The sequence below is a fragment of the Hirundo rustica genome, chromosome 6 (genome assembly GCF_015227805.2).
Source record: "Hirundo rustica isolate bHirRus1 chromosome 6, bHirRus1.pri.v3, whole genome shotgun sequence".
Classification (NCBI taxonomy): domain Eukaryota; kingdom Metazoa; phylum Chordata; class Aves; order Passeriformes; family Hirundinidae; genus Hirundo; species Hirundo rustica.
This window is the reverse complement of record NC_053455.1, coordinates 17,311,003-17,334,892: the sequence shown is the minus strand read 5'-3', so window position 1 is coordinate 17,334,892 and position 23,890 is coordinate 17,311,003. Positions and strand designations below refer to the sequence as shown.

The window sequence follows — 23,890 nt, the reverse complement described above, 5'->3', positions numbered from 1 at the left end:
GAAACATTTTTCCTCCAAGTAAGTAACTGAACTCAGGTGAGCATCGGATTTTTTTTTTAGGAATAAATATAGGCTTTCATCTGTGGTGCAGTGAAAAGAGCACAGCATCATAGACCAAATCGGCAATCAAAGGCACTTCCACTTCGCCTAATTTTATTCTTTAAGGATTCAAAGCATCAATCCTCCTCTTAAAAATCTTCAAGCATGAACAGCGAACATAAAACAATGAACAATTTATGTCAGAGAGTAATAAGACGACTAAGAAAAAATACTGCCCCCTCCCCAGTTTCCACAATTTCTACACAACTAACTGGGAATCTTCCATATTTTGGTAGAAGAGAGGATGTCTGTCTACAGCATGATGACAGATACGAGCCACAGACAGGAGCACACTCTAACAAGTTCTTCCTAGGTTGCCTAGAAAAGACAAATAAACAAAAAAACCCAACAACAACAACAAGAAAAACCACCCCCAAAAAGCACCACCACAACAACAAAAAAGGAACATCCTGTTGTAGCTGTGGTTTTACAATGAATTGCCAAACAAAAACCAAGGAGGCAACTCCCTGTCAGATTTGACAGAACACCTGAAGTCTTAGCCTCGTCACCACAACTGCCAGTTACGCAGTCCTCAGTGCTGCAAGCAAAATGCATTGGCTCTCATGGACCAGGCAGGCAAAATCACCTCGTTTGACTGCAGGCTCCAAGCTGGAGAAGCAGAGGATGCATCCATGGGATGGGAATACTTTGTGATTGCCTTATCCTGTGACTGGGAACAACTGTGGAATGAGGGCAGGTCTCGAGAAGCAAGTTCATAGCACGCAGGCCCACAAAAACTCTGTGATGGATGTTGCTTTCACAGTACACAATGAAATCACAGCAGAGCAGATCAACAATCATACTACATAAAATAGAAACTTCATGGTATTTACAGCAGGAAGTCACCTACATCAGCCTAAAGGACTTATTTAAGAGTGGTGCTACTAACAGCTGAACTAGCTTGCAGTCTTACACCCAAACAACATAGTTCAGGCATTACTTACTTCCACTAAACAATTTCCAAAACCTGTTCTGTAGCACAAACTTGAAGAACTGAAGGGAAGAAAGAGTCCCAAACACCACGTCCAAAATCACTTCAGCTTATTTGATACCTCTAAATTTTATAGGAAAAAACCACAAGCTTATTTCCAAATCACTTTGCACTTAGTAAACTTTAAGTATAATAGTATCCTTTATCTTCAGACAAGGCCAACTTTATCCCTTGTAACCTGATCAAAAACAAAACAGAATCAAACTGACGCTCTTGTTTTATAAAGACTGAAATCTGAGCATGATCATTTCCTTTCGCTCATTAGCAAAAGAATGCATGTGTGGGACATAGGATGAAAACATAAAAATGCTTAGATTTGGGGAGAAAACACAAAACAAAACCAGGGCAACAGGAGCAATCAAGAGAACAAAAATTAGAGAACTGCATTCCTGTGGCCTGACAGAGTCTTTTACAGATTATCTAATAGAGCTGATGAGGCCAACCTACCACAGACGATCTCAACATCTTCAAAAGTCATTGACATTCTTCATTAGGACCACACTTTTATCCCAGCCTCTGATAATTACCATCTTCTTTAGAGATGGCCTGAACAGAGGTTAAAATTATTAGCCTATCTCCTCAAATGTTGCTTCAGCTAGAAAAAAATCCACAGACAAATAAAACCTGAAAGCAAAACCTCCCATGGCCAGGCACAGCAGTCCCAACAGTTCACAAATGTGTTCATTTGCATTTCTTTTGATGGCTTGTGAGTGATAACAGCCACTTACCTGGACACATATGGATTTTCAATGGGTTTGTGCTCCAGCTTCACTCATGGACTTCTGGAAATCCCTGCTTTGACCCAGACATGAAGCAGCACTAGCTGCAAAACCAGAGCATGTTATGTGCCCCACCAGCATGGACCTGCCTCCAGCTGCAAGCAGCTTCCCAAGGGAAGGACAAGTCTTGCAGTGACAGCTCTCCACAAACACCCAGCACATCTGGATTTTGCTCCAGATGTGTCACAGCCTGTTCCACCTGGAGCATTATGATCCCCATCTGCTGAATAAGGGCAATTGCTTTGAGAAACCCCAAAAAATCCTATAGATCTCAGGATAGAAAGCAACTTCCAGATCTTTTTCCTTTACTATTGAAAATAATGTCAATGTTCTTCTCACAAAAACAAAAAACCCCAAAGTCCTCATGCTACAGCTTTGTTAAAGGACCACGTTTAAAACCTGAGGACTCTGCTAAATTTGAAGATGCATGGAAACACATCAGGTGTAAATGCAGACCATGCTTTATGTCAGTATATATACTATGTCAACAGATACACACCAGCTGAGGAACTGATACAAGCATATGTTTAGATGTCTGAAGAGAGAGACCTAGACCAAAACAGAACTGTGGGAGAAGCTGTTCCCTCTCTGAAATGGCACTGTGTAGGAAGAAAATGCTTTTTGCTATGTTAAAACATCTCCACGTTCTTTCTTCTTGTTTTTCTTATACTTTCAAAACAAGACTTCTATACAGAAGGGTGCAGGCAGATCTTAATACATTAAAACATAAACAGTTTCTACCTCAGTAGCAGCTGCAGATCAGTATGTGTATGGTGGCACTGAGCTTGTAAAACTTGCTCAGACGAACTCCCGACTACGCGCACCAGCAGTCTGCCAGAGAAAGGCTATTGAAGCCTTTTATAGCCATTCAAGCAACAAAAGGACACCCCTCTACACACAATCATCACAGCCTGGCTTATCAAAGCACTTCACAAGTCTTACTGCTCAGCATCCCTATTTTTTAGCAATTATTGTTCTGACGAGTAACCCTTGGGCAGTGTCCAAGAATAAGGGGAATTTGTGCTGCGGATGCCTGGAGTGCTCCTCCTCTGCTAAGTGAAGCAATAAAATCAGTGTGTGAATGTGTACAGAAACGACACAACCCACCTGCCTTCCAGCTGTGCCTAGAGAGGTCCCAGGGTGAAAAAGCAGCCCATCTGGGAGCTGCCTCTTGCATGTCTCTGACTCAGTGATGCACCATGCACAACCAAAAGCGGGCAGCCGCTGTCCTCAGGTGCCTGTGCTTCAGCCGCCTTTCCCTGAGCCAGCCATCCCAGCACAGGAAAAGGAGCTGGTTCTGAAGGCACATTTAGTAGAAGAATCAATACTGAGCCTTAGCTTTGGTGCAGAAACTGGTGAAATTCAAGGGCATCTGCAACACAGGGTTGCAAAAGCTGCTGACCAGATACTAACTCGGCACTAACCAGGAGATAAAAAATCTTATCACGGTCCATGCTGACAACTAAACTGCTGTTTGGCCCCAGATTAATAAATATAATACTTGACAAGAGTAATTGGAGATTAATGGCCTGTAACTGCTTGGCTACCTTGCACTCTATAGGGTCAAGTACATTAATGTCAGTAGAGAAATAGTTTGTCTCAACCCAGTGCAAGCACTACAAAGACCCATGAACTTGGAGATACGAGGGCCAAGCTCTCAGAGCCACTTTCTGTCACTAAGGTCCATTGGTGGCCAATTCTCATGAGGAAGAGTCCTCATGCAGGGGCAGTTTAATTCCCCCAGAGCACATTATGGACGGATATCCTGGCATGTGCCACTCTGCAGGATGGTGACTGAGGAAGGAACTTCAGGGCAGCAAAGGCAGCAGACAAGAGAGCTGGTCACTCTGCTCCCACCAGGACTGGGATGGAGGCAGCCCAAGACCCAGACAATCCCAGGCAGTTCCCTGGCCCCATCTGTTCCTTGCCTGGCACATTTTCATTTCACAGGAGAGACATACAGCCAAATCTTCCATTGTTCTTGGTCACTGCATTTAACTGCAGAAAATCACCGCCCTAACATTTGCAGAAATATGCCCTTGCCCTGCTTTCCAAATTCAGGGTGTTTCCACAAGGCTCAGCACCTGACTCCTGAGCAGAGGCCAGGCTCACTGGAGCACCTGTGCTCACCTCCAAACAACTGACCTGCTCAGGCCATACTGCTGCAACACTGCAACTAAAAGAGGTAGTTCTCAAATCTGGACACACAAATACAGGGAACCCAGCTCTGCCTTAATTACAGTTAGATTATTTAGCCCCTATTTAGCTAGGAGGAAGAATAAACCACAGATAATCTGGAGATTAAACTAGAGCCATGCTTCCTGAGAAATTTCTTTCTGGAATGCAGAGCGAAGAAAAAAAAGTATGTAACTCTATGCTAACCCATGACACTTAAACAGCTCCCAAGGGAAAAATGAATATGCCAGTTGACCTTAAAAGAGCCCAATAGAACTGCTAAGTAGAATTTTAAGCACAAGATGCTGAGCCTTCTTCAAACTCCTTCAGAGGAACCTTTGCCCTACCTCCTGGAGGTAGCAGAAATTGTTTGTGAGACCATTGTTCATATGAAACAGAACAGTTTGAAATAATCTGCAAATACTCTCTCTTACCCTGTGTTCCTCAGTTTCTCAAATATAACTACACAAAGAAAGGCCAGAAGGCAGGGAGAGGGAAGGAAGACCCTGTGGTGTCTCACAGGGCTGGCACCTTAATACACACACCAGACAATTACTTGCTCTAATTGGGAGAGGGAGCCAAAAGAGCCAGAAAATCCTTCACACTCAACATACGTTTGGGAAGTGTGTTTTGGCCACAGAGGTCATAGAGCTTTCAGAGATGCTCCCGGCATTTGGAGAGGGAATGTTCAGCATCCCACCGACTCCTCTCAAGCTCCAGGGCTTCCACAGGGCCAGCAGTCACAACTCTGCTACGGCGACCAAAGCTCCCCAGCAACTCTGATTACTCCCCTCCTTGCAAGCTACATCAACATTCCTTAAAGAGGACCTGAAAGGAGTGACAGACCTGTTGTAGGTATCAGCTCCTAAAACACTGCTACACAGTACACTGGATCAAATATATAATAGAGCACATCAAAGGAAGAAACTGGAGGTCAAAAGTGGCAGCTTATAAATGCACCTTTTGACAGCCTCCTCAGCTAACAGTGCTTGACATAAAAGTGCTTTTTTGACAAAAAAGCCTTCAGCTCATCTCTAAGAGCAGCGGACCTTTGGCCATGAGGTGGCCATGAAGTAAAGGAGGGTTTCTGTACCCAATACCACTCTTTCTCCCCTCTGAATCTTCACCTGATTTCACATACTACCCCATGGCAGCAAGCTCCTTGGGGCAGAAACCCTGCTCTCTGTGTCTGCAGGATGCCAGCCCCGAGCCTCACAGTGCTTCAATACTGTGGCAAGGTCCACCACGGCTCTTGGACTCCCAAGTGCGAAATCAACTCTGTCTAGCCAGAGAAGAGGAAAAAGAGACCAAAACAAAACCCTGAGCACATTAGTCTCTGTTAACTATCCTTTCCAGAAACGTAACACTGAAGCGATTTCATGTATTTCCTGGCAGGGAGATTTTGTGATGGCTCTTAGCTAAGATCAGCAAGAAATCCTTTGAAATACACATATATACACATTAAAACTTGAGTATTTTACTTTTCCCCTCCAAAGCAATTGCTGCTGTCAAGTACACCCTTCTCTTACTGCCACATGTTCTGTTTAAGAATACCTAATCAGAAAAACATTCAGAGGTATTTAATCAGATTTTTCTTTTCTCTTTAATGACCTAATGTTTCGGTTTGCAACTGCTGCCAACTCACACTGGGTAGAAATTTAGTACTGTCAGCATTTAATTATTATTTTAACACAGATCTCTCTACCTTCCTACAGTGAAGAAATAGCTAGAAAAAATGCCGCTATGAGCAGTTTTTTAAGCCATTAGACACCATCCTTGTTATTTAGCTACACTGGAAATTACCATTCAAGGACACCCAGATGCTTGCTTTGCCACCCCCTGCTAGGGCAGATGCTCACCAGTCTGCAGGTCCACAGCCAACCAGAGGGACAGTGTCCAAGGGACAGCCTGGAGGGACTGCAGATACCCTATCCCAGAAGCTCACCAATCTGGGATATGGCTCACTAAAAGATGTGCCAAAGAGCTGGAACACAGAGCACCCGGTTGGTGTTGTATCTTGGGCCATAAATAACAAATCACACTGTTTCTTTTTGTCATCCTAAAACCCATTCTCCTAATTTTTCCTCTCCCTGTCTGAAACAAATAAATTTAATTCTGTAGCCTGCTACAGGGGAAATACACGTGTTGGTCTGCTGCAGACTGCAAGACAGGTCTGTTTCATTCACATAGTGGGGGAAAAAGACCCAAGGAACCTGGTTCTATGAATTTCAAAAGAAATCAAGAGCTGAGTTCACGGTAAGCTCCCAGCATCATGTAAGTATTGCACTGCATGGTGTTTTGCAGACCAGACAGCTGCATGGAGGAGTCCCTTCGCAGTCCCAGCCACTCTGGTGAATGCCTGCTCCCTGCTCTCCTTCCTGAAAAGCAGGATTTAGACTTCGGCCCTCAAAAAACCCATTGGAGAAATGAGTCTACAGAAAAGCAGGGCTTGTGATAGCAAGTATTAAATGATGCAGAGAAGGAAGGGTTATGAGGACACACATGGATAACTCCATCTTCTAGAGCGGATGGAATAGTCAGCCACACACTTATTAAAACAAGCATTAGTCTGTGATAGCAATCTAAGATAACACTAAGAGGTTTGTCACCCAAGGTAAAAAAGGAAAAAAAAAAAAAAATAGAGGCCAAAACCAGATGCTATTGCTGGACCTGTGTCTATAGAAACCACATTTAACCTTAGCAGAGGATCCAACTACACAGGTGACTCTTTATTTGAGAAACATAAGCCCTGTTTTGTGTATGCTGACCTTTGCACACAGTCATACTCCTATTTAAAAGAGAAACGTGTATATGGAAAAAGAGGCTAGCAACAGAGAGGTAAAAAAATTCATTTCTCTGATGGCAAAACAGGGCTCTCTTACGCAGTTGGCAGGAATGAAGAATTGCTCTTCTTCAACTGAAAAGACAAAGTTGTGGATATGGAATTTTAAATCCAGATGGTCACCATTAATGGAACTTAACTGTGATGAATAAAGAGGCAGCTATTTCATCTGCTTAATATTAACTCTTCCCAGAGTGCATTTTATAAGTCACAAGCAGAGAGCAAAGGGCACATGCGTAAGAAGCCACATACAGACCGAGTTTTGCAGGGTAAAAGAAAGGGAAATAGCCTTGGTCACTGAGAGTATTTGAATGTCACTCTGTTAGGCTGTGCATTGCATTTGACAGAGCTAGCAAAGGAAATGAGAAATGATAACTGATAGTGCCCTGATTAGATCAGCCACCTTGGGAAAGGTGCTGAAGCAGAGATATTTCACTAAAATAAGGAGAATCCTGGGAATAGATTTCTGGCAAGTGATCGCAAAGGAGATATGGCCAGAATTAGAAATGGATTTTGCAGGCAGATAAAACGTAATAGATAGAAGGCAGCACAAAATGATATATCATGAGGGCCTACAGAGCAACTATAACGTTTGTTCACAGATATTTAACATATAGAGATCCTAGAAAGACTTAACTTTAAAGTACACTTGCTGTGCTATTAACTTTAACGTGAAGAAATAAAACAATGTTGTATTAAAGCTCTCCAGCAAAAAAGGAAGCTCCCTTCTCCCCAGCTATCCACCTCTGACTTCAATGGAGTTGCATTATTTTATACCACAAGATAGAATCAGAACAGGAATATCTTCTTGTGCTTCTGACTGACAAAGATACATGAAAATGTACATTTCATTATCTTGAAGGAAATCGCCTTATTAATAATGGATAACTAAAGGCAGTGGTAATTAACATATTGTACTAAAAGCCTTATATGCATTTCTATAGCTTAACTATGTTTCCTTCTTCTGAAGCTCACAGACAAAGCAGTTCTTTAGACTGGTACTTAGGCATTTTAGGGGAGTTAGCTTTACTAGCTATTAAAAATGTCTTCAGTGATGCTGCTGTCCACACCTGTCTGTCTTCCTTCCTCCTTAAAAAGTTTAGCCAACCAAATATAAAGACAGCTATGCTCTTGCAGCTCTGTTCAGCATGGTGGCCCAGACAGAAACCTAAGGACAGTAACTCAGGGAAGGGCTGCTACCTGGGTTCAGTCATTACACATCAGAGCTCCCCACCACAAGACAAGTGCGTTGACAGCCCATCTTCACTTGGTCCTGTAGCATCAAAAGACTTTGAGATCAACCTTAAGACTGAGCTTAAGAGACTGCAAGTCAAATAAAGACCAATTCAACACTCCCAGGGGCTGTATGGCCCTCTGCTCCTCGCTTCATCGGCCAGTAGAATGATGAATTTTGCACAAACAAGTAATGGATTGCGCGTTGTTCAGAACAAAATAAAGATACCACAGTTACAACAACAAAAATCTATGTTGCAGCACACCTGTGTATTACGACATCTTCTCATTCACTGGCTCCAAAGAGCCATATGTGCATCACTCACACTGCCAAAATGGGAATATTCACATAAATCACCTTTGGTATCAATGGAAGATGCACCTGGCAGCAAAAATGTCTGAGGAACGGCCAAATACTAATACTTTACCACTGGGATACAAGTTAGTGATAACCATTATCACCATCACTGTATCAGCGACAGCAATGGAGCATCAAATTCCGCATCCATAAAACCACTGCCGCTGCATCCCTAGGGAGCTGCCCCTGAATACACAAAGGAGTTCAAATATAAACTATTTACATGAACAAATGCCAAGCTATCTGCTGAGGCCAAATCTTCACTGAAATCAGCTAGGACTATCACAATCAAGAGATTTAGGTATGAAAAGGGATAAGCTTCAATTTTTGCCAGCATTCCTGCCCATACTGGCACCAGAACAGATTATTTTCCAAAGTGCCATGATGCTTACTTCAAAACTTGTAGAAGACAAGGTACTTCCTCACCTACAGATGTCTCACCTCAGCTGAACCTCTTGCCCCTTGCATTTGGAAACAATCAATCCATGTTGGATTCTGCACCTGGGATGGGGCAACCCTGGATGTATGAACAGACCGGGGAATGAGAGGCTGAAGAGCAGCACTGTGAAAAGGGACATGGGGTCAATGGCAAGTTGAGCATGAGTCTGCAGTGTCCTGGCAGCCAGGAGGGCACCAGACACAGCAATGCCAGCCAGGCAAGGGAGGGGATTGTCCCCTCTGCTCTGCACTGGGGCGGCCTCACCTTGAGTCCTGTGTGCAGTTTTGGGCACCACAATATAAAAAAAAACCATGAAGCTGTCAGAGAATGTTCAAAGGAGGGCCACAAAAATGGGTCAAGGGCCTTGAGGGGAAGCTGTACGAGCTTATGAGGTCATTTCAGCTACTTCAGCCTGGAGAAGAGGAGACTGAGGAGAGACCTCACTGCAGTTACAACTTCCTGTGAAGGGAAGGAAGGGCAGACACTGATCTCTTTGGTGACAGCGACCGGACTGAGGGAATGCCCTGAAGCTGCGTCAGGGGAGGTTTAGGTTGGATACAAAAAAAAAGGTTATTCACCCAGAGGTGGTTGAGAACTGGAACAGGTTCCCCAGGGAAGTGTCACAACCACAAGCCTGAGGCAGTTCAAGGAGCGTTTGGACAACAAACTCAAGTACATTGTCTGACCCTTGGGGCTATTCTGTGCAGTGTCAGGAGCTGGACTCCAATGATCCTTGTGGGTCGCTTCTGACTCAGAATGTCCTACGATTCCCAGCACTAGCACTCAGGAGACCCCATCAAAGCAGAACTCTGTTTCTGAAATAAACCCACCTCTTTCCAATAGCCCAAGAGCTGAATTCTGCTGCCTTCATCATCGTTGTTTTGAGTGAGTGAAAGGTAGGAGGGAGGTTTCTGTCAACGTTAATCAATATTTAGGTGTTTTCCTGCCTATTCATTCATGTGTTAAAACTGTTTTTGACAGTAAGAAATCTACTGAATGTAAGCAGGCCAGCAGCAGCTTGAGAAATGCCAATAATACTGTGCATACCTTCCAAATTTCCCCAATGTCTCTATGTTATTAGTGGGTGACAGGAGCTTAAATAAAGCATGTGAAACATGAAAGCTGGACAAATAATTATATTGGTATAGAGATTTCTATACTGAAGCAATTTTTGCTCCAAATACCTTATATCAACTGTTAAGTTTTTGGGGTCAGAAAGAAAATTGTTTTTCCACACTATGTCTTTGAGAGAGCAGGGTGCTTGGAATCCCTGCTGCTCTGTGGTCCCAGCTTGTATCCCCACAGAACTAGCAGCAGATAACAGTAGCAAGCAAGACTGAACAAAAACTCAGAATAAAAATTACTACAAAAAATTCTGCTCCAGATTTCAAAGCATTTCTTGAACTGTCCACATCACACCACGATCAGGCATCCTCATTTGAGCAGAGAGCAAAAAAAGCAAGACGGGAGGAAGCCTGGATCAAATAAACCAAGCACAGACCGTGTTGGGAGTGGGCAGAGTCCACCGGCCTGGGACATGACCCTCAAAGGGAGAAAGGGCAAGTGGGCAAGACTGATACTACTCTCAACATCTGCAAAGGCTGTTCCATGCAGCTCTCTGAGGAAAGATAGCACTGCTTATCTGGTAAAAAAAAATCCTTTGCCACTAGCATTGTAAAATTATACCCTTAAAAAGGGGCTCAGGGGCTACAAATTTGTGCCTGCCCCTCTCATCTGCTCCGTTCCTTCAATGGAACAGGCACAAACCACCAGACAACCTGATCCTACAGGCACAGTCTCTAATCAGCCTGGGCGACAGCCGAGGGCACATGGCCTCCTTGTCAGCCCTCTAGGAAGAGGAGCAAGGCTGCTACAGGAGCCCACACCAGTCCTCCACCTCCTTGGCAACTGCGCTGGAACAGGGGCAGACCCTCGGATTCCCAGCCTCAGACAGGCACTGCAACAGGGGAACTACTGCTTTCTGGGGAGAACCCACGAGTGACCCACGGTGAAAGGCTTCACGTGTTATTGTGCCTCCAAGCCCACCACATCTTGCCTTTCCCAAGCAGTCACCTCTCAACCATTTTGGCTTCAAGACGCTCAGCCCTTTTTCTCAAACTGCTGCAATGGCAGCTTTCCATACAACTAGGAAACTAAGAAATCATTCCATTTGGAAAGCCAAAATGCTTTCTGTTCCTAAAGATACTGACTTTTCCACCCAGGCTGGCTGCTTCTAATGTGCTGGGAGATCACCAGAGTCAACAGCAGGGAATGGGGATTTCCTCACCTTTCGGAAATAGTATCCCGGCTTAGCAAAAACGAAGGATTTTTAAAACACACGTAACTTTTCACAATTCATGCTGGATTGTTCAATGCCTTTTTTTTCTTGTTTTTGTACAATTAAGGCAGTCCCATTTCCAGTCAGGCTGGTTCCAGTTGTTGCGCTGGGCCCCAGGACCGTGAATGGCTTACAGTTACTCCAGTAACGAGAAGAGCTTGTGAATAAGATTGACCATCGTAATACATATGCTTAATTTCTACATTTTTCCTTCTTTTCCTATATTTTAATCTCATTTTCCCACATTTTACTTCATTTCTTCCAGTCTGTCCTCTTCCAGCTATCACAAAGCTACTATGTCCCGAGTGAGATCTCCTGTTCGGCCACAACACAAACTGAAGCTGTATCGTTTCTCTCAGACCTTCCTCATCACAACCCAGCCCTGCTCTTGCAAGACACGGCAGATGAGCAGGAACCCATCTGCTGCCTCCCCTGCTTCCCTGTACCCACAGGTGGTTCAGCACTGCACCGCTTCCTGAGCCGGGGTCTAATATCTGGGGCGCAGCAACTGCAGCTACAACGCCGGTGTATTTCATCAGAACACCGCGCCTTCCCAGCTCCTCTTGGAATCTCCTGAGCAACACGAGTGCAGCCTGCCCCGGGATGCCAGCTGGGGTCCCCAGGGCAGGCTGGGGCTGACAGGGCCACGTCAGCCCACAAGGGCTTGGCGCAGGGCTCGGCACAGCGCAGCTGCGGCAGCACCACAGCGCAGCGCCCATTAGTGACGCTGCCGTGACCACCCCCAGGACATTAAGGTCTGCTGCACCATTACATGAGACTACTTTGCAGTAACAGAAGTGAGGAGGGGGAAAATTAGACACACCGGTGAAGATGTAGCTTATTTATGGTTCAGCTTTTCAAAGTTTACTAACTAGTACAGATTATTCGTGGCTCGTGTCTTTAAAGAAGTCAGTGTCACTCCCTTTCTATTCTTAACCCTAAGTAATATTTTATGGTTTTGCTATTCCTCCTTTCAGACTGAAAGACATTTGTCCAATCCTGGCTTTGGGAGATGTTGTCTTCTGCCCCTCTTCATCCTTGTCTAGTGATTGTTCTGTACCTCCATGTCCTCTCCCCCAGCCTCTGCTGTTGCCTTAGTCTAGGTCTGTTCTGTATACCCCCACACCCTGGGCATGATCTAATTCACTCTGACATAAATTCCTACTGTGCCAATGTGAAATGTACTTTCTGTCACTGACTCTCCTCTCCAGCCAAGCCGATCGCTCAGCCTGCTTTGCTGACATCTCTTGCTGGGCATCTCATCATCAAATCAAACCCAATATAGCTGTAATGGACCCTGCGATCTTTCTTTGCTTGCCCAGCCTCTCTATCCCTTCTGAACAAACTTCCACCCTCCCTGTTGCCCAGGCCTATAACCTCTTCCAGTTCCACCATTCTTCACAGCCTCACTCTTCCTGTAACACCACCTGACACACCATCAGGTGGTGTTAGCCAGTGTAATTCCACTAATTCAAATGGCATTATACCAATTTACAAGACATGAGTTTCTGTCCCGGTGCCTCTGAAAGCAAATATATTTTATTTGACAAGTAAAAACCTTCAGCCAGTTCCCTCAACATCTCCCGTATTTATTACTGTGATCTCTTGCCCTCTGGACTCCCAACAGCCACATTCTTTTCAAAACATGACTCCTCCTGAAATTCTTATGTGTCCCTTAGCTCTTCACTGCTCCCAACCCAGAACATTCCCTTCCACTCTCCAGCCTTGTGTATCTACCCACTGCACACTCCTAAGCCAGTGTTTGGCTTCTTAAGCCTTCTGATTATACCTGAAATAATCTGGCGTGCTCACAATATTTAATTAACAGCAACAAATCATTCACTAATTCACAGATTTATTTTATGATAAAATAGAGGGAAAAAATAATTTTAAAAAATAATTTGTAGAAAGGAAGGAGAGCAGCTATGAAAGCTGAACACCAGTTTCAAATTCGGACACAATTAAAAAGCACATGTTTAAAACAAGCTGGGCAATCTGCAAATGTATGTACTGAATCACCAAGATTACATGAAGTGTTACATGCAATTTTTGTCTCTTAACACCAAGCACTCTGCTATCCCAGGTGAGCTGAAAGTTTCATAACCATTTAACACCAGTACAAATCTCTGCTTAAGCCAAACATGCCAAAGTACAAAATGATGCAATGGATACCACAAAAACATCCTGCATCTTCACACTCTCTAGACCACATGGCGAAGTTTTGTAATGGCTGGAGACTTGGCACTTAGTGGATCTGACCTAACCACTGTAGCTATCTTTGTATAAACATTTCCAGTTTATTTTTAAAAAAAGGTAAAAAAGAGGAGGGGGAAAAAAAAAAAAAAAAAAAAAAAAAAAAAATAGGGGAAAAAACCACCAAAAAACACCTTACATGTTTTGTTCAGATTAGTATCTATTAAAAAACAAAAACAAAAAAGCGCACTTTCCAAAAAGTAGAATAACATCTGCATTTAGGGTTTTCCACAGCTGGAGGGCTGCAAGAACGTGGAGGCAAGATCAGGTCTTTAATGAGAGAACTAAGGACTTCACCAGATGCACCATGCCAAAATGATAAAATGTTAATGAAGTGAAAGTATATTAGTGAATTATTAAAATTTCATTCCTCTCTGCAAAGCACAGAGTAAGAAAAACACGGTGAAGATAATGATAAAAATAGGATCAAAACATTTGGATCCCCTCACTACCTCCAACATAAAAGCTTTACAAAATCTGTTGTTAAAATTAACATATTAATTGAGTAGCTTCTACAAATGATCTACTGTAAAACCCAGTTCAAAACAAGTTGGAGTTGGGGGTAAAATGAGACATAATTCAGTTGAATCTAGATGGGTCAGACCTACAGCTTCCTCCCATTTCTAATAACCTCTCATAACCCCTCTAATGCTTCTGCTCCTCTCCACAGCAAGCCAAACCAGCAATTAAATTGTCCACAGGAAGATTTCACTGAGGGAAGTAACAGTGAGCAGGGCTCTCCACTGATGTGCTGGGCCGGGGAATTCATGTCTGTGTGCTGTGACAGAAGTTTTGTCCAGTGAAAACGTTTGGCCTCACTCCGAAGCTTGAGAGATAAATCAGACAGCAGCTCTGCAGCAGGGTCCTGCAGAGGTGCCAGGGGGTGGAGAGGGGAGTCTTGGTGAGCCTGGGACCGGAGGCAGGGCCACAGGAGACATGAGGCCACTGCTTTCAGTGGGGCAGGCAAAGGTCTGGCAGAGAACTACACCAAAAAGAACAAAGGCTTTGCCACATAGTGTATAAGAAGCAATTTCCAACGAAGCTGCCATTCTGTAAAATGTTTTCCAGGGTCTAGCTTGGATTGCCTTGTACATAAAGTCCTGTTTGTTAGGAAGTCTGGAGGGTTCTCCTTGCAACAAAAGTAAATATGCCCAGACATGGTGAGCGGGCTCTGTCAGCAAGCAGGTGGCAGGTAAGCTGTCTGCCATTAGGATCCCACTAGGGAATCTCACACTTCACCTGAGCAAACAGTTCAGTGCAGGATCCCACCACAACACAGAACACGGGAGGTGGGCAAAGGAAGAAACTGCTGTAGACCAAATGCATCCCGCTCCTGGAATAATACCTATCTTTATTCGGTTTTAATCCATTTTCAGTAAAAGGTGAAACACTCAGTGTTGGAAATTTCAATGTATCAGCTAACAATGACATAAATTCCTGCTAATGTGATGAAAAAAATCCCAGTGTCAAACATCTAGGCCGATCTTTCCATTCAGTGGCACCTACCAAGCCTGCTCAGAGGTCACAGCCTTGCCATCTGCCTGTCCTTCAGTCAGTGCGGACACAGAGAAAACCATCTCCAGCAGAGACTCTTAGACTATAGACAAGATAAATACAAGAGCAATAAAATACTGCCTAAGATAACAAGTAGAAGCTTTGCCTCCAGTAGACTTAGCCTGCCTGATTTTGTAGACATTATAGAATAGATGCACTTTATGTGGAGTTTTCTAAGAACATAATGTGTCCCTGATATACCTCCCCAAGAAGTGGTGGGGAGATCCCCAGCAAGCAAATGGCCACCAGCGCCTGGGCCAGTGTGAGGCTGGTCCTACACAACCCACCTAAAAGTTGTGTGTCCAGCCATGGTGACTTTCAGCCATTCCCCAGACCCCCTTCCTCGGCCACCTCCAGAGCAGGGCTATCCCACGGCCCTGTGTCCATCCTCATGGGGAACAAACAGGACACAGGGAGCCTCACTCCTTCATGGGCTACTCTGACACCCAAGGTACCCACTTTTGGCTTGACAACCAGCTTCAGTTCAGAACAGTTGTAAGTCCAAAGGACGCTAAAGGCACCTAAAGTCTTACAGTGAGTTTAGGGATAGCTTGAGTTGCTCAACTTGAGGCATTTTAAGCAGAGCAGAATTTCCAAAACTCTCAGAGAGAATCACTTCCCAAAAACTGTCCTGCCTTGCAGAGCTTCAGGCTGGTTTCCCAGAATCAGCTGATCACTTCTGAAAATACACAGCTGTAATTTTACACTTAACTGAAACACTGCTCTGTTGGAGTCCTTTTTTTTTTTTTTTTTTTTTCCCTTTCTTCATTATTTTGTTACAATTTTACTTTGGCTTGGTTATGAGAGAAGGTAACACGGCAAATGGAGTTTCATTACAAATATGCCAAAATTGTAGCCAAAGTCACGTTGCAATGTGTTACGTCTGAAGTCATAAACTGGCAAATTCCAGCATCAACCACGACAGTCCCGCTTCAGTCCAGTTTAGGCTTCCAGACAGCCCCTCTAGCTTCTCCTGCCAGGAACAGCTCCTTACACCAAAAACACCAAAACCCGCCACTTAAACCTATTCAGCATGCCAGGCAGCTTCTAACAAATTTATGTAACTTTTGCATGTTTCCCCTTCAGAGCCCTCTGCAAAGCTTAACACCATAAAAACCCTGTTGTGAGCTGACATCAGAGAAATGTTTATTTCCCTGAGCCTCTCTGCTTATGAGAACACACAGACCTAAACCTCAGCCCTCACCTTTGCTCTGGACCTTCATCCAAATCCGTGTCTAATCTTACAAGCCTCCGACCTGGCATCCCAGCCACGCTGGGCAGAGACCAGAAAACGACTGGCATTTTCTGAACCATTGCTCATACTCTCACCGCCAGCCCCACATCCCAAACCACATACACACCGCATTGGTGCATTAGCATGAGTACGCTTGGGAAACGCAAACATATTTTCAAAGTTTTAATCCATCAGCAATTGCTAATTAAGGGGCAATTAATTTGACTCCCAGCTCTGCTCCTAATTTGCCTTGCAACTTTGCGCAGTCCACGTGAAATGCTAAGTTTCAGCTTCCTATGCTCCCACAACTTCTGTGGATATTAGAACATTAATTTCTGTAAAGTGATTTATGATCCATGATGAAAGGCAGTTCAGAACTCTAAGAACTGCTCCTATTAGTAAAATAACTGGTGCATTTTTTGATCTTTCATTTTAATGGGGGAAGAAAAAGTCTAGCTGAGTATCAGCAATGAGGCTCAAAAGGTAAAAATTGCAAATTGGACGCATCTGAAAACGTAGCCCAGAGAGGCTGGTGGGGTGGTTCTTTCTAACAGTAAAAAAAAGACAGGACAACACAAGCATTTAACTTCTCGCATTTCCCTTGGGAATGCCTGACATCATAAAATTTTCACAAACTAAAGTCATTAGAGATAAATAAAGTAGCACAGACACGGAGGCTGATGAACGGTCAACCTAGAAGATACCTAATCCAGCTCATTTCCTTCAATGTGTAAAAACAAGTAACTGACACGTTTCCTGCCCATGAACCTTCCTGCCGATAATGCTGCTCCCAACAACAGGAAATTCGCCTCTAGAAGCAAAAGCACACTTTCACTACCAAGCCAAACTTTCTCCATCTGAACTCCACAGCAACTAAAAGCAGCGTTTGTCTAATCAGAAGTGAGCTGGATTAAACAACGGCCTGACTCCCTAAGCCTCTCCCCAACACAGGGAGGGGGGTCCCACCTCCTGCACCCTGGTGCCAGCCCAGCTGCCAACAGGGATTCCTCAGTCAGAAGCAGGCGTTGCTCCCTCTGGCTCTCGCATCCCTTCAGCCGGCTCTGCCTGTCTTAAAACCCAGTTTTAAAGTCAGGCCTTTGGTTTTTCGGATAGCAAGACCCAAGGGTGTGTGTAAAGAGGTTACTAATCATCTTCACCTCAGTCCCCTGCAAGATTTACCTCCTGATCTGCAAGACCTGATCACCAGTCTCTGGTTCTCTTAAGAAATAATAATGCAAAAAGCGTAATATGCAAGCAAACCAGTCATTTAAGGTTTCAAAGTGATGCTTTATACAGTGGGTGAACCACTGAAGTGCCATTTCTCAGTTTGGTCACTACAAAATGAAGATTAAAGAGAGCAACAGAAGGAAATGATTTGGAGAAAATGCAGTGAATACTCAAAGGCATCTCTCTATCACAAACATCAGAAATCAACGAGTGCTGCCCAAGAAAATAAGCAAAAACATTAACACCTTTCTTGTGAGTTTGCAGTGAAATAGCTCTCTCCTGCTTCAAAAGCAAAATAGCTCTCTCCTTTCACACACAATAAACTTTCAATAGTCCAGCGAAGTAAAACTTCAATTTATGACAAAAATAGTCTGATTTTCTCATGCTGCATTCAGCAGCAATGAAGTATGTTTTATTCTCATCTCTGCTTGTCTCCTCATACCATGCTACAACAGAACTGTATTTTCTTTTTTTCTTAAAAGCATTGCGAAGGGTTTCCCAGAGTCATTCGCCACCTTTTTTTTTTCTTTAATAGGTGAGGCAGATGTGTGAAATGGCCTTAATACGCAAGTCCAAATCATTACGTTTTAATATAACTTCGCAATACAAAGGAACAGAGAGAGATCAAGCCAGACTTTATTTCCCAGGTCCTCAGATGCCCATGGAAAGAAACATGGCCTGATAAATCAATTATAAAAAGTCATCCCTTGTTACTTTTGCCTTTTAAGCCCCACGGTCCTTCTGCTTTGAGCCTTTTCTCAGGCCAGGCTGGGGCAGGACACCAGTGGGCATGGGGCTGGTGGCTGCATCTCCTCAACTCCTCCTTGGACAGAAAGTGAGGGACAACGTCCAGGGAGGAGAGAGGGAGGCGGCGGTGCAGGGTTTTATTGTAAAATGACCTTGATTTGACAGGCATGTTCTCAGGTTTCAACAGATGCTGTGGGAAAGGCAACAGCAGCCAAGGCGGTCTGCAGGCATTTCTGATGATATGCAGACTTTTCTCTTCTGCCTATTTTTTTTTTTTTTCTAAATACATGGGGGGGGGGGGGGGGGGGGGGAGTCTTCTCAGTTTCCATGACAACAGTGTCTCCACTTGTCTGTTATTAGATACCATCCGCTTCCTGTGTCTAAATTTTTAAACCAATCAGAAAAGTGTTTATAGATTTTGTAGCTCCTGGGACAGTCCCTCTCCTCCACGAGAGCTACTTTAATGACACGTAACGCTCCGGCAGCCAGGGCTGCGAGGCCTTACATTTTCGGCTGCAAAGTGATCACAGTTCATGCTGTTTACCGGCTGATTCATGGGCTGTGCCAGAGAAATCGCGGGGTTTGCTGCCCGGTTTACTGTGCCCTTAACAGACGTTACCATGTCGGAGTGTTTTAAAAACCACACAAACTCATTCTCATTGTTTGCTGATTTTTGTTTCTGATTCATCCCATGAAACAGCAGGATCTGTCCCTGCGTGACACGCGATTGCCTCGGCGAGGCCGTTATCCCACCGGAGTATCGGTCCGCCCTGACGGAAATGGAGTCACGGCACTACATCGCCTGCTGCAATTAAAGTTTCGGCAAACTGGGCTCTAAGAGCAGCCCCACTCAGCCGTGCGAGCAGATTTACACAGGCATATTTTTGATGATGTAAATAATACCTGGCCGCATCACAGTCGGCAAATCAATAGGGAAATCCTTCTCCAGGGCGCAGGGACACCCGCATACGTTGTGAAGGAATTAACGCACGGTAAGTCCAGTTAAGCGAAGAGCCGGCACTGAAGACCACAAGCAACGGGGAGCTGTTCTGAGAAGGGGAAAATCCCTCTCCCGGCGGCTCTGATAGACCAACACCCCCGGAGGAGGATGCCCTTCATGCGGGTGTGCAGGCACAGACGGAGCCCGGGAAGTACCGAGCGGCTTCTTCCCGGGCGGGGATCCAGGCGCCGTCGGCACGCAGGAACAAAAGGGAGCGGTGGGGGGGCTGCCTGCCGCCGGCCGCGCCGCTGCCCCACCAGCGCCCGCCGAGCCGGGGCCGGAGCCCACGGGCCGCGCTGTCGGGGGCACAGCCCGCCCGGGACGCGACTCGGCAGCCGCCCCGCACACGGCTCCGGCTCGCCCCGGGGCGCCCTTCCCTTCCCTTCCCCACCGCCCGGGGCCGGCGAGGCTGCTCGGCGGCGGGACGGCGGCAGCGGCGCGGGGCAGCCCCCATTAACGCCCCGGGGCGGCGCCGCTGCTCGCCCGCGGCAGCCGCCGGCCCAGAGGCCCCAAAAGTTTGGCCGCGGCTCCCCGGCCCGAGAGGGACGGGGCGCGGCGACAGCGGCGAGCCCGGGCGGGCGGGCACCCGCGCACGCTCCCCATGACACCGCGAAACGCCCCCGCCGTTACCTCTGTCCGCGTCCCGGGCTCCCGCGCCGCCGCGGGGTGGTGGGCGCTCCCCGCGGCCGCCCCGCTCCGCGCCCCGCGGCGGGAGGCAGCCGGAGGCAGCCGCAGCCCGCGCCGCCGCTGCCGCCCCCAGCCCGCCCCCGGCGGCGGCGCCGCGCCCCGCCGGGCCCTAGCGCCGCCCGCCCGCCCCGCCCCGCCGAGCCCAATCCCGGAGCCGGCGGCTGGTGCCCGCGCCGGGCTTCCCCGAAGGAAACAGCGGGAGCGGGAAGCTGGCGGGGGCGGGCTGAGAGGCGCTGCTCTCTCGGGGGTATTTTCCTGCCGGTGTGCGGGGATGCAGCAGGTTCGAGCGGAAGATGCCGGTCCCGCGCTTTCTGTCCCTTTTCCTTCAGGAGAACCCTCTCGGGCCCGCTGTCCCGCCCGTCGCGGCACAACCCCCGGCGAGTGCCCACACGCCTCGGCTGCCTTCTTTGGCCGTCGCGTTGCGACTGGGAACGGCCTTCGTGCCACTGCAGCCGGGCTTTTACACGTCGAAAAACGAGAACTAAAACTGTTATTTTTTACCATCTTACTCGCCGGGAGCCTCAGCCTGACACCTCCGTGCATCGTATTCACGGCTGAAAACAGAGAAACCTCCCCATGCCTGATGAACCTGCAATGCCAAGGGTGTGCTTGCCTCCTTCTGCCCGCTCCTCTTCCCCTTCGAGCCCTCCCCGCCAGCCTCCTCCTGCCGCTTGTCCTGCCTTGCTGCCTTGAAAGCAGGTGATGGGGAGCTTCGGGCTGAACGGAGGCCCGTCTGGAAGTGCAAAGGCTGGCAGGATCTCAGAGGGAGCTGGTGCCATCAGCACTGCCACACGCCTGGAGACTGTCAAGCCTGTAATGGGCATTTAATTATTAATTTTAAGTTAACTTTCTCTAACCAACCCTGTAGAATGACAACTCGAGGTATATGTGATTGCTGAAGTGATCACAGGAAAATCCTATCTTATCCTTTTAGATTTATTTTATCATAGCGTGGGAATGGCTAGTTCAGCATGGAGTGAGATTTTTTCTTTTCCCCTGAAGGATACCTTTTTTCCTGGACACAAGCTTGGACATAGGACGGAATGACATTTGTATCCTCCCAATTCTTTTTCCTGCCTACCCAAACTCCACTACTCCACAGGACTGCCAGCCCTAGGTCAACATGCTTTGCAGCGGAGACCCAGATTTTGTACCAGCATATTGTGCAACAATGTAAAAAAAGTGTCAACTCTGAATTTTGATAACAAGATCTGAAAAAAGAAAAGGAATGGGGTTTTCTATCTGTATCAAATACAGATTTACTAGGAAGTGGAAAATTGTTCCTCTGCCCTTTTTTCTTCCTGTCTCCAAGCTGATTTTGAAAAGCCAGTGTAGGCTGGAGTAGCAGCATAGTTTTTCCATTTGTTGGAATGAAACTTGCTGGCATGAAACTTCTCCCTGCCCCCATCTTGGTCCTAGTTATATCCCTGCACATTGCTTGTCTTGTGCAGATGGCAAAACCTCCTGTTGATTGCCTGCTGCTCACCTCTTCTATGGATGGATGGGCTCAGTTTATTCCAAAGTGAATATAAACCTCAGGGTTTCCTGAGTAAAGCTACAGTTTTCATTTTGTAGGTGGTTTTGGTGACAGAGAGACAATCCCATCCCACAGGATTCCTGTGTAAGACAGAGGTTCCTCATTCAGTTGAGTTGGAACTTTTCTACTGACTATTCTGCAAAAGCTCTGCAAAATTTTCAAAGACTGTGCCAGGATGGATCAGCCTGGCTTGGTGAATACCCTTACAACAAAGCACTGACAAAAATCAGAAGGTGTGGAATGAACCCAACCCCAGGTTCCTCTTCCAGGCTTGTTTCCTGGTTCAGAGGATAACCATTGGAGTGATGGCCACTGGAGAAGCTCTCAAAGTAGAAACACCTGATTCAGTTTTAGTGACAACACTCCAAGAGTAGCTGAACATTTGGGTTCAACAATTGATGCAGCTAGAGCTGGAGACCCTGGGCACCATGTTAATAACAAGATTTCTATTAATTGTTTTTTAAAATATAGATACCTGTTTGCAATGTCATCACATGAGATCTTCTTATGTGATGCCAACAGAGATTCCATGAAGGGTAAAATCCTGGCCCCACTGAAGCAATGCCCAAGTCTTGTAATGAACCTGGATACTACAGGTCCTGATCATCCTCTCAGGGGTACTTTGTATCAATACAAACAAGGCATCTTTTCCTGTCTTTACCCATTGACTCTAAGGCAGGTATTTTTCCTAATGAAATAAGTTTTAATATTTCTTTGTTCTTTGATCAGATTATCTGAATTACTCTGTGCCTGCATCTGTGCTAACCACAGCCATTTGAAACCTCAGCCTAAGTTCCTTCAGAATTTAGCCACAAGTACATGCATTTCCCTTCTTCAGTTGTTTGCTTTCAGTGATGCAAGCTTCATTATTCTTTCATTTCTTCCTCCTTCCTCCCACTCATGTATTTGAGGCTTTCTTACATGCTTTGTAGCTCTACTTCCCACCTCCTCCTCATTTAGATCCTTCTAAAAGAAAAGAGTATTTTAGAAGACCCACATTTGCAAGGGAAAAATATTAATAGTGGAAATTTTCTCAGAGATGCATTTTTCCTATGCCTGCAAGTGCATCTTGTCTCTCTGTATCAATCCAAGCAATGTTAACTCTCCCATGCAGAGGCTGCTTTGTTATCTCTATCTGCCGGATTAAATTAATGGAGATGAAATTCTTACCTCCCTCCAAACTGGGGAGAATTTATGATTTATGCTGTAGAAGTTTTCTGATGTCCACATCAGTTCATTTTATCTAATTTTCCTTGGAGTTTTTCATTAAACCTTGTTCTCCTGGAGAGTCTGTAAATCCAAGCTCTCCAGCTAACAACTCCTGGGTTATTTCTGTCTCTTGGCCCAAGTTTGCAGCCCCTAGAGCAGCCCCAGGGCACAGGTGACTCTTCTTCTACCTCAAGTAAAAAACGTCTCTGCTGCCTTCTTTCTGCTGCCAGCACAATGTGGCGCTTGCTCCAGGGTCAAACAGATGGGAGGCCCTTTGCCATGGGGATCCCTCTTGGGAAGGGCTCCAGTCTCACAGGGGAGGCAGCTCAAAAGCAGCTTGACTGCATCTACTGAGTAGCTCTGAGTCCATCTATAAGACCCCTTGTGCCTCTTCAAGGTCTTGCTGTAGCAAGATGGGATTATTTATCAAGGAGTGGAGCTAGGTGTTGCATGGGGTGTGAACAGTGCTCCTGTGTGTGCCCTGCCCCAAAACTCCATTGTGTTGTGTTGATACGCTTCCCGTTTTTTATTTCCAAAATTTTTATCTTGACTGAGATGTGTGGGGAGCTCTCAGGACAGGTGGTGTGGCTAATGGGGACCACATGAAGTTGAGCATAACTGTGGTAGGAGATTGGTCACCGGACAACTGCTCACTTGTCACTTCCAAAATGTCATTTTATAGTTGTGCTGTTTACCCTATTTGTTTCTTGAACTTGTTTGGTCTCTTCATCTGAACACAAAGATTGAAATGCCAGTGCTTTAAGCTAGATCACGTTTTCAAGGGCAGGATTCAGTGACTTTTTTTCACTTGTCCATTTTCCCTTAATAATGTGACATTGCAAAACCAGGAGGCAAATAAATAAAAAATTCACCTAACTTTTCAGGTGTATCTAATATGCCCAGTGCCTCAGTTTTTTTGCATGTCTGATTTGAGGCATGATTTCCATAGGATAAATACCTGTGCAATTCCAGGTCAATTTGCTGTTGTGTCTCAGATGCACAGGGCACACAGCCCAGACTGCAGTGGAACACAGTTGCCACTGCTGTAAACCCTGTCACTCTACCACATAAGGTTGAACCCCATCAAAGTAAAGAAATACAGGGAGATTACAATAATGCCATTCCCTCTTTTATGCTGCTGAATCAAGTCCCACTTGCCTTCCCCTTGAAGCCAGTGAGACCTTTTAT

General features: G+C 45.8%; 1 protein-coding gene across 9 annotated transcripts in view; it reads right to left on the bottom strand.

The window, feature by feature from the left end:
• The window catches only part of FOXN3 (forkhead box N3), a 216,629-nt gene extending 196,654 nt beyond the window's left edge, over positions 1-19,975 (bottom strand). For 8 of the 9 annotated variants that reach the window (XM_040066832.2, XM_040066830.2, XM_040066836.2 and 5 more), the window contains exon 1: positions 19,900-19,957. The gene's annotated coding sequence lies outside the window, so the exon portion shown is untranslated. Of the gene's footprint in view, positions 1-19,899 lie in introns of all 9 variants that reach the window. The other variant, XM_040066834.2, reaches the window with a different exon arrangement.
• Between the last annotated feature and the right edge of the window lie 3,915 nt (positions 19,976-23,890).